This window comes from Perna viridis, chromosome 11 (assembly GCF_037379345.1).
Source record: "Perna viridis isolate PV_CMFRI_1.1 ecotype Kerala chromosome 11, ASM3737934v1, whole genome shotgun sequence".
Classification (NCBI taxonomy): domain Eukaryota; kingdom Metazoa; phylum Mollusca; class Bivalvia; order Mytilida; family Mytilidae; genus Perna; species Perna viridis.
In genome coordinates, this window is record NC_142455.1 from 4,361,621 (window position 1) to 4,372,255 (window position 10,635).

Below are 10,635 nucleotides of genomic sequence, written 5' to 3' on the forward strand. Positions count from 1 at the left end.
TTTGATATCCAACATTTTATACGCTATTCCCTCCTTGCGGTACCAATGTACTTGAATGCAGAAATAGATACTTTCTTACCTTCTTTTATGAAAACCAAAATAAAAATGTAAAACTTATACATAAAGTATAGTAAAACAAATCGTCTTGACACATTTTTTTTTATGCTTACATCATAGTTTTTCATTTATTGTCCGTCGGATCGCTGTAAAATAAAAGTATGATAACATTTCACTTAAAACGATGCATATAAAGCAGTCCTCAATTCTGAGGGAAAAAAACGGGGACAAAAACAAGACAGAAATTAAAGTTACAAACATATTTTCGTTGAAAAAAAAACAAACAATACTTACGTTTGATAAATATATATATACTATATTTTTACAATTCAACAATCCATTCTGTATTTAAATCAGTATTTTGTAGAAAATCATACATATATCTCCAACTTAAATCAATCATATCAAACTCAATCAAGAACGATAATTCTTGAATTTGGTGGGTCTTTTTACATGAATAAATCACCTGTCTTTTCTTTATAAAGACTTCTACTTAAATATCTATAAGGGGTATCTGTACCCACAAAAACTAAATTTTATAGTTTGAGTTAAAACCTGTGGTAGTAGACGTAGCTATATTCATATATATATATAAACGAATGAGCATGTCATTTAAGACAATTTAAACGACGGTAGGTGTCAATAAAGTCGTAGAAAATATTTTTATTCAAATTTTAACAGTATGTTATTTATGTGACGCCGAGTATAGTAATAACACGTAAGAAAACTAAATTTTAAAAAAAATGTACTTTCATTATTGCTTATAAATGTAGGTAAGAGGATGTCAAATGTTGCACTAAAGCTGAGCTGAAATATCTTAAAGGATTAAGTCTGGCGCGACGTAGGCAAACAATGGTTTGAGCAAATATTGGTCCAACGTAAAGGTTATAAAGAACCAACGTCTATTCGGTACAAAGATGAAGAAAAATGGCATCTTTACGGATCGTCGTAGTTAGCATTTAGATCGGGTTTAACCATTTTTTTTTTTTAATTTTTTATACATGTTGGCTCAATGCATGTTCAGCATCGATACTTTATTTTGCAAATAATAATAATGGTACTGAATAACAAAATAATAATAATAATAATAATGGTACTGAATAACAAAATAATAATAATAATGGTACTGAATAACAGATGCATAGTTTTTGTTTGTACGATAAACATACAATCATTTCAATCATCGCATCTCTTTAATTTCTACGTACAACCACCAAAAGGATCTTCTTAAATATAATTTACATCCAAAAATATTTCTGATATGTAATTAAGCTGTAAACTTTAAATCCAGCAATCCTTTTCACCAAGTAAACTATAAATTTCTACATAAATGGAGTCTTGATGGTCTATATGATTGGAAGCTGGGACCATTATAAATAACATTTTGTAAAATGTAAAAACACTGACGGAGAAAAGATCGAACAAATCGGCTTTCGGATCAAAAAGGCATTATCATGAATACCACTGTGTCAAAAGGACGTATTTAAAGGTAATCGACGTTATTTGGTAAATGGTTCATGGTGCTAAGGGTCATTTTGCATTATAGACCGATTGTCCAAGAACATCATTTTGACCGAAGAGCAGCTGAGCTCAATTGAATTTTCTTAGGCAACCAAACTGTTTCTATATTCCCCATATTTCAAGGACAAATAAGTACCGATTATTCCATATTCTTATACTTCACTTATTGCTTCCAAAATTTTCAATTATAAAAGGCTATTGTAAAACCTCGAGATTGAGAACTTCAAGGCTAAACCACCTGACTGTTCCTGCAAAAACTCTCCATTCAAATATGGTCCTTCCGGTCACGTCGTTACGAGAGATTTAATCATTATCGAAATTGAATCTCTACGTAAGGTCCTTCCTTAAAGTCCCAAAAAGACATCGATTCTCTGTCAGAGTGGGTAAAGGCCGTGAGGTCTTTAATTTTTGGACAAATGAAAGTTTTAAATAGATCAATGAGTGTCAATGCTACATCAGTTTTCATAGACCCTGATGTAGCAAACACATTGTCTATTATACATTACAAATATGTTGTCGTACTAGCAGACAAAGCCCATAACAACATCGTTTTTGTCTGCAAACCGTATTACATCCAATGTTTATTATCAGAGGTAGACATAGAAAATTATAGCAGTGATAAAACCTATACTGTCACTACTCTCCAAAGAAGAGATAGTGTATAACCATAAACCTCTGCTATCCTCTTTTGGTCTCTCTTCCAAGACGGTTGATTGTTGTGATTTACCGTATGGATTCCTCAATTCCACAAGAATCCATACAAACAACATTATATAGCTGGTCGTGCAAAATGTACCACCAAACCTCTTTCAAAACAACACTTGTTACTCCCGTAGTAGTATTAATTCAATGTAGATCCTGAAAAATTGGAAAGATCTTTTAAGATCCTCAATTCAAGATTATTATCTGAATAAAATAGCATTATAACCTATGATTTTTCTACACTGTATACTTCTATTCCCCATACTCAGTTAAAATCCCGACTCAAAAACATTAATATACATCGTTGTTTATCAAAAAAAGATGGTTCACCTAGATACAATTATATAGTTCTTGGTAGAGATTCTTCAGACACTGTATCTATAAGCAAGTCACAATATATGTATATAGTCAGCTGTTATAGTATACATGTACATATCACTTTATTCAAAAGTTGTATTTTTCAATAGATGTTCACTGTTGCTACTGGCTTTATACATTCATGCTTCAGGTTGCCAAGGAGAGCTGAATATACATAGAAAATTCTTGACATGTCCTTCTAAAAGAACACATGGGAGATTGCATGTATATGACACCGTATTTGATGTCTTACTTATTTATTTTTGCATTCCTTTTTTTTAATTCAACCAATGCTTGGCCAATTTTAGTGAGGACACTCAACCCACCTTAAGCCATGCAAAAATGCTGCATCTGAAATTATCTGTAGTAAAAGGCAAAATTTGGCAATATAATTTGTTTGTATGTGACTATTACCATTCATTTATAACCAACCATATCTGCAATTCGTATATCACAATTGTGTATCTGCTTTTATCTATCAGTATAAAAACATCATTATAATATCATATAATAATGTCAGTCTTTAAATACAATTACATCAAACAAAAATCAACATAAGATCTGCAAGTTTTAAAAATATAAAATGTTCTGTGGGATACATATTGAAATGTCTCAAAAGACTAAACAGATGGGGCAAATATGGAAACAATATTCAAGCTTTACAGCTGTCATTGAATTTAATATCAGACAAGAAACTAGAAATCTTTGAGATGGAATCCATCTCTTTGGCCAACTCCCGCCCCTCACTTCCTGGGCAATTAATTCCGTATGAAATGGATTTAGGAAAAGCTTACCAACTCATTTTTTTCATTTTATAATGCAGCACTCATATTCAATAGAAATATTTACCAGTTGAAAAAGAAGTATTGAATCATATATTCTAACCACAAGTTTCTCACTGAAAAATAGTGATTTGACCTTGATGTCAAAGTTCAATGTCAAAGGCCACTATCCATGGTTCATGACACACATTCTTTAGGTGATCTACCCCAAACCAAATATCAGAAGCCCACATTCAAAGACAAAAAAGTTAGTCTGGACACGAGTTTGTCACTGAACAAAAAACAAAACTTTTACCTTGAGGTCAATGTGTAAAGTCAAAGGCCACTATCCATGGTGGTGCATGATACACATACTTTAGGTGATCTACCGACATGCCAAATAGTAAAAGCCCACATTAAAAGACAAAAATGTTGCAGCCTGGACACGAACTTGTTACCCAAAAAACGGGAATTTGACATTGAGGTTCAAGATCAAAGGTCAAAGGCCATTATCCATGGTATGCAACGCATTATTTTTAGGTGATCTACCAAAATGCAAAATATTAAATGCTTACTTCGAAAGGCAAAAAAAGTTACAGCCCAGTTTTTAACGAAGACGAACATTGTGATCACTATTGTGCAACCGCTGCTTTTTGTGGTGGGGCACTTAAAACTTAGGTCGAAGATTTGATATTTGACATTAACTTTAATGGCATAACATCTCAGTTAAAATAAAATCTTATTATCCCCAATCTTACACAATTTAAAAACCAGGCCAAAAATCTACATACATGTACATGATAGCAAGATTCAGCATATCAAATTAACCCAGAAAAACTACATGTAGATATCAAAATTATTTGATGGAATTTATCTCTATGCACCCCATCTTAATTTTTAGGACAGACTGACAGTAAACCATATGCTGAATACTAGTACACATATTAGAAAATAAAATGCTTTGCATGGTGCAGCTTGATACTGCCACAGAGGTTGAACCCTGATCAGTCGGGGAAAGTATGGACACACTATTCTAACTTAACAAAACTTTGAATTTGATTACAATTAGAAATTTGACACAAAATAAAAAAAATATCTAGAACTAAACTGGTCATTTATCCCTATATAGTTCCAGTCAAAACCTGCAAAATCAAACCTTCCTTGTACCTTGTAGCACAATTACGAAGTAATGCATGCACTTTCACTCAAGTTATTGTCCAGAAATCAGAACAAAATTAAGGAACCTTAGTGAGTCGCTCACATACCGAACGTGTCCCAATCTTGAATATTGTAAATTTGTTCGTAAGAGAAATACATGTACACTGTATAAGGACCCTGATACAAAAAGGAATAAATGTGGGTTTTTTTCAGGCTTTAGACCTTTATCTTCTAACTAAATTCTCAGAATGGTAGTTTCAGAATGGTAGTTTCAAACTCCAGACTGTGATTTCTTTGAGTTTTAGTTAATCCTAAGTAAATATCATCGTAGTGGAAAAAATGTACACTTGACCTGTAACTTATCACGGTGAGCGTTTAGAAAAAAGTCCGAAAAACAGTTATTTCTGTGAATTTAGCTAAGTTCAAGGCCCGTAATTTCGGTAAAAATCATCGGGGCATAACCAACAACAAATTTGTTCTGTAACTTATCATGGTGAATTTATGTACTAAAAATCATGTCAATATCTGCAAGTGTTTAGAAAAAAAAGTCTGGAAAACTGTTATTTCTGTGAATTTTATTATGTTCAAGGCCCGTAATTTCGGTAAAAATCATCGGAGCAAAACAAAACATGAACTTGACCTATAACTTATCATGGTGAACCTATATATCAAAAATCATGTCAATATCTGCAAGCGTTTAAACAGAAGTCAAGAAAATTGAAGATGGACTGACGGACGGGTCAAAAACATTATACCCTTCCCAACTTCGCTGTGTGGGGTATAAATATGTGTTTATGGCCCCTTTGAAACCCTTTACTGATACTCTTACTTGACGTAAGTCACAATCCTAATAAAATGCTTCCCTGAGTGCAGCATGGTACAACCCCAGTGGTCAAACCCTGAACAGTTGGGGCAAGTGTGGCCACAATATTGGGATTTGACACACATAATCATAGGGACTTACAATTCATTATGGACACAACAACTTGTTTGAAGACATAATATAGCACAAAACTTGGAATTCAATAAAAAAAAAATCAAAATCAGGCCAAAATATTGAAATGTCAATATTTTCGGGTGTGGCTCCCTTCTTTGACCCCTTATAACTTGAAAACCATAAGAGATATCTGAAATCTGATTAAACAAAACAGGCAGGGATTTTAATTAGGTATCCAATTAAAAAAATTCTCAAAATTGGACCAAAAATAAAAAAGGTTATTTTCTTGACATCAGGAAAATGTATGTTTCTGGCGCCTAATTTCTGAAAAGTACAAGTCTTTACCCCCCAAAACCAATCCAAGTCTGACCATTGTGGTATAGAATATTGTGAAACAATATCATTGACTGCACTCATATGCTTCTTTGAGGCCATGGTTGGGACTATAACCCTCAAAATAAATACCGTCCAACCTTCCTTTTCTGGTTTGTAACCTAAGACCTTATTATAAAATTTCATAAAAATCAACCGACTAATACTCAAGTTATCCCACAAAGACCAAGTCGCTAAATAATAATAGTAATAAATTTCTGTTCCATAATTGGCTCCCATTGCAATGTCTCTGATTTTAGGCCTGTCAACCTCAGTTGACTTCCATAGAAATGAAGATCTTTTCCAGAAAGGAAGCGTATGCAAAATGCCTCTATGCTCAAGGTTAACACTTATAAGAAATACATGTACTTCTCTGTTCTCTCTGTTTTTCACTATAGACAGAAGCAGGGAAACGTGGTAAGTGAATCTTTATAGAGCTTCAGAAGTCAGGAAACCTTCCTCTATCAGGTCTGTTTTAAAGATTTTATTCCAACTGCAAAATATAAAGATAAACCACAGAGCACCAGGTTTTATATATCATTTCAGTCACATACATACATACAACTGTGTCTTATTCAATTAATTGAGGATTTATCATCTAGGAAAATTTTTTGTCAAATGATACTTGTCCATAAGTTGGGTAATTATTTAAATCGTGTCAAAGTGGGACAAGTAGAATTTCTAGTGTAATGCGCTTTCAAAGCATAATATACATGTACCAGCGGAAAACTAGCATACTTTCCAATTTCCGAAAATCCACAAAGGTGTAATGCACGTGTACTTATAATAAAGCGAATGTTTCTTAAGTACAAAAAAAGCGTGGCGTTTTCTGGGTTTCATGCGATCTGTCGTTAAAAAGTGCAGTTTTTAATTCAACGGTGAACGAATAAAATAAGGAAAATACTTATCTGAAATTGATTTTTTTAATAATTATATCTCCACAATGATTTAGATGGTGTAAATGAACCATGATATAAACTGACCTGAAATCTTTCTGAGTGGACGATGAAAGAATAAAGCCAAATTTCGTTTAAGTCCTCTGAAAATATAAGGTGTATACTTCTGAATTTTAGTGGCCAGTGTTACCGAAAGAAGGATGTTTGAAGTTACACGATTTAAATTCATTTTACAATAGTTTCAACAAGTAGCCAGTTCATTTGTGCATGGTTCAAGTTTGAATAACGTACTAGCGGATCATATTCATGAACATACAGTCCATAACCAAATGAAAAAAAAATTAATCATGAAAAGTTTTGCTATGAAGAATACTTTCCATTTGCTCCGGCTTTTCTTTAGTCCTTTTCGTTCCTGGTATGACTTCTCGGAGCTTATTGTAAAGTATCTTAAGGACACGTGAAATATTTTTCATATCTTTCCGAACTGTGTAAAAATCTAGCCTAAATCTATAAGACGGCATTAATTAGAAATGGATTATTTTTTCTTCTAATGCATCTTGAAGACATTGTCTTCAAGACATGGCATAGTCCAATTCACTGAAATAAGTTTAAAATCCATTATGGAGGCTCCTGATCATTTTTTGACATCATGTCTTCAAGGCACGAAAAAAAATTTTTTCGTGTGTCTTGAAGACATTTTTGATTCCGGGGATGTCTTCAAGACATGTATTTTGAGACATCTCAAGACACAAAGAATCGAAACCATGTCTCAAGACGCTCTACTTATGTCTCAAGACACTGAGGTCTATTTGCTATAATAATACAGCCAAAACAATGTAGCACAAACCGGAAAAACAGATATTGTGAATCTATTACTCCGAAAGGATGGACATATAACGGATATTGCTTCTTGTTGGCAGTTGTCAAAATGTTCATTGAAGTTCATGTATATTTAAAAAAATCCCAGAAAATTCATCATTTATAATTGGAACAAAAAGCAAGTAGAGTAATAGGATAATTAATTGGAACCAATCAAGGGAACCAAGGTTATAGCGGTAATCAAAAGAATGTAACCAGGCATGGAAAACAGACATACACAACAAAGAACATGAAGTAACAAAAATCATACATACAAAGTCATACATGTGATAAAGTCATTCCTTCAAATCTGGAGATTTGTCATTTTTCAGCTCGAGATTTGGTTTGAAAACTAAAGGTTTTTTATTGGCGTTTTTTTTTTTTTTTCAAAGCGTAACAAGACAAATATGTGTGAAACTTATGGAAAACCTTGCGTTAAGTCTGTATCCATGAGAAAAAATGTTGAATACTCTCTTGGTATAGTTAGAATGACCCTTTTGATGGAGCAACACTTGAACATTTTAATAATTTTATTCATTAATGACAATATTTTCATAACAAGAACAGCATAAACATAAATAACTTTCTATTTAAAAGTTTCATCATTACTTTATAGCTACTATTAATTAAATAATTTTCATTAAAAATTGTCACTACAGTTGCTACTTTACATAAATATGCATCAAAATGATTTTATTTCAAATAGTCATTACTGGCTCGGCACCACTTTAACTTTGACTTCCATGCGGCATTGAATTTGGAATAGTACTTTGCTCTCTTGGCAGGAGGTGCTGAAGATGAAATATTACGTTTCGGCATTTTGACGGTTGATGAGAGTGCTCCAAATTGAAAAATTCACATAATTCCTCCATTGACTTGGATAAAAAAAAACATGAGGCTCCCGGGAGCCTGAATCGCCAACCTGGTTAAATTTTGCCTTTCAAATACAATAAATTTAACAAGAAGTTGTCCAACAATTTTGACTCATGAAGTCTTAGGTAGTATGGCAAGCCAAAGTGGACAAAAATGCATATGGAGATATATGTAAAAAAATTACTGTCTGACCCCTATGTTCTATTTTCAGTAACGGCGGCCATGTTTTTCGACCAACCAAAAATCCCCACATCAGCTAACGTTCTGTGCAGGATACCCCAAGGAAAATTTATACCAAGTTTGGTTCTAATCAGTCAAGTAGTTTCAGAGGAGAAGAGTTTTGTATAATTGTTAACGACGACGACGGACGACAAGTGATGGCAATAGCTCACATGGCCTGTGGTGAGCTAACAAGCCATATTTTGAGTTAATTTCATTTTCAGTGGATGCACGGTCAATGTTTCCATAACCATCAAAAGATCTAAAGTCCCGCATCAATATTTACACAATGAGTCCCAATCGTCGGTAGTAAATCGTTTAATCATTTAAACGTGTGTCACTAAAACTTGGGATAATTGTTAATCATCTCCTGTTGTTATATAATTATCACACCTTTTAAATAACGTCACGTCGATAACCACTAAAGCTCTAAATTACTGTTTATTACCCTAATTACAATGGTCACCAGTCTACCCGAGATCAACCGGAAATGTCGTTATTGGATCCTCTCAGGTTTTTTCCTTCAGTAAATAAAAAAAATGGCGTCTCAAGTTTTTGTAAACGGTGGACTGATTTCAAAGTTCTGACGTTTTTGCAGGAGAAAGTCCAAGAGTGAAATTACCGAATTTATTTCACAGTGTAAATTATCGAATTTTATTTCACTGGGAACATTCGATAAAACACTGCTATCTATATAATAAAGGGAAATAACTCTTTCTTTTGTGCAAATTTTTGTAGCTTTTTAGGGAACTCTAGAATCATTTTCTGAGCCATCTCTTGTGGATTTAAAACAAACTAAACACATACATTGAAACAAAAAATTCAATTGAATAAAAGTTCTCAAGTGCAGCTTTATATGACACACAAGGCAATATCTTCTTCACCAACGATAGATGTTATTATCTTGCAAGTCAACATATATATATATATCTGACAAGTATACTTTTGAAAATTATCTTGAAAGTAGATGGCATAAAAAAGTGTTGTTAACACCTTAAATAGATTCTACAAAAAGTCACATTAATGACCCAAGATATGTGATGGAATTAGTTTTATAAGAACTTAATGATTCCTTTAATTGTAAGTCAAAAATGAACTGAAACAACAAACAAACCATTTAAGTTCACTCAGTGATATAACGAGTATAGGCATGATCTATATCAGAGACCACTTCCCCACTGGGCTGAAAATGTCGGCCATAGGCCACCCATAACTCTTCAATGAACGATGGGGAAACCCTCATATCACATGGCAGGCTGCCGCTGGCCCCAAAACATCATTATACACAGGCACAACAAAATAGTTGCCTTAAAGAATGCGCACTGTTATTGAAAGCAAGCTCAGAACGCAAGTCATGAAAGTTGATACAAAGCCAAAAAATGAACATTCAATCATTGTCTGGTTATTTGTTTGTTCACTATTAAAATTTGAAGTGCTATTATTAATAAATGTACAACAGTAGCATAAAAGTGATAAGGCCAAAATTTATTCAGAACGTTCGCTGCTCAAATTTAAATTAACAAGCTTTCAAAACTTTTGGTAAAGTTTTGCAGTATTTGCAGTAAACTCTTGTGGAAACAAAAATACCAAATAAAATTGATTGGATAATGATTTAGTTTTCTGGAAATAAGGAGTAGAAAATTTGACGGGAAAATGGACTCCTCTTGATTTCTCCTTGATATGCAACTGAGCAACATTGCAAGGACGCTTATCTTACCGGTGCACTTGGTCCATGCTCCCAGTTTTATAGGGAGTCAGAGTTTCTCATATACTTTTGTTACTTGTTCCTATTATTTTTGGTTTTTTAATGTTTTTTTTTGTTGTGTGTGTCTGTTTTCCATGTCTGGTCTGTGTCCTCCGATTACATTCTTTTGATTTCCGCTAGAATCTTGGATCCCTTGATTACTCTCTTAAACTTCCTTAA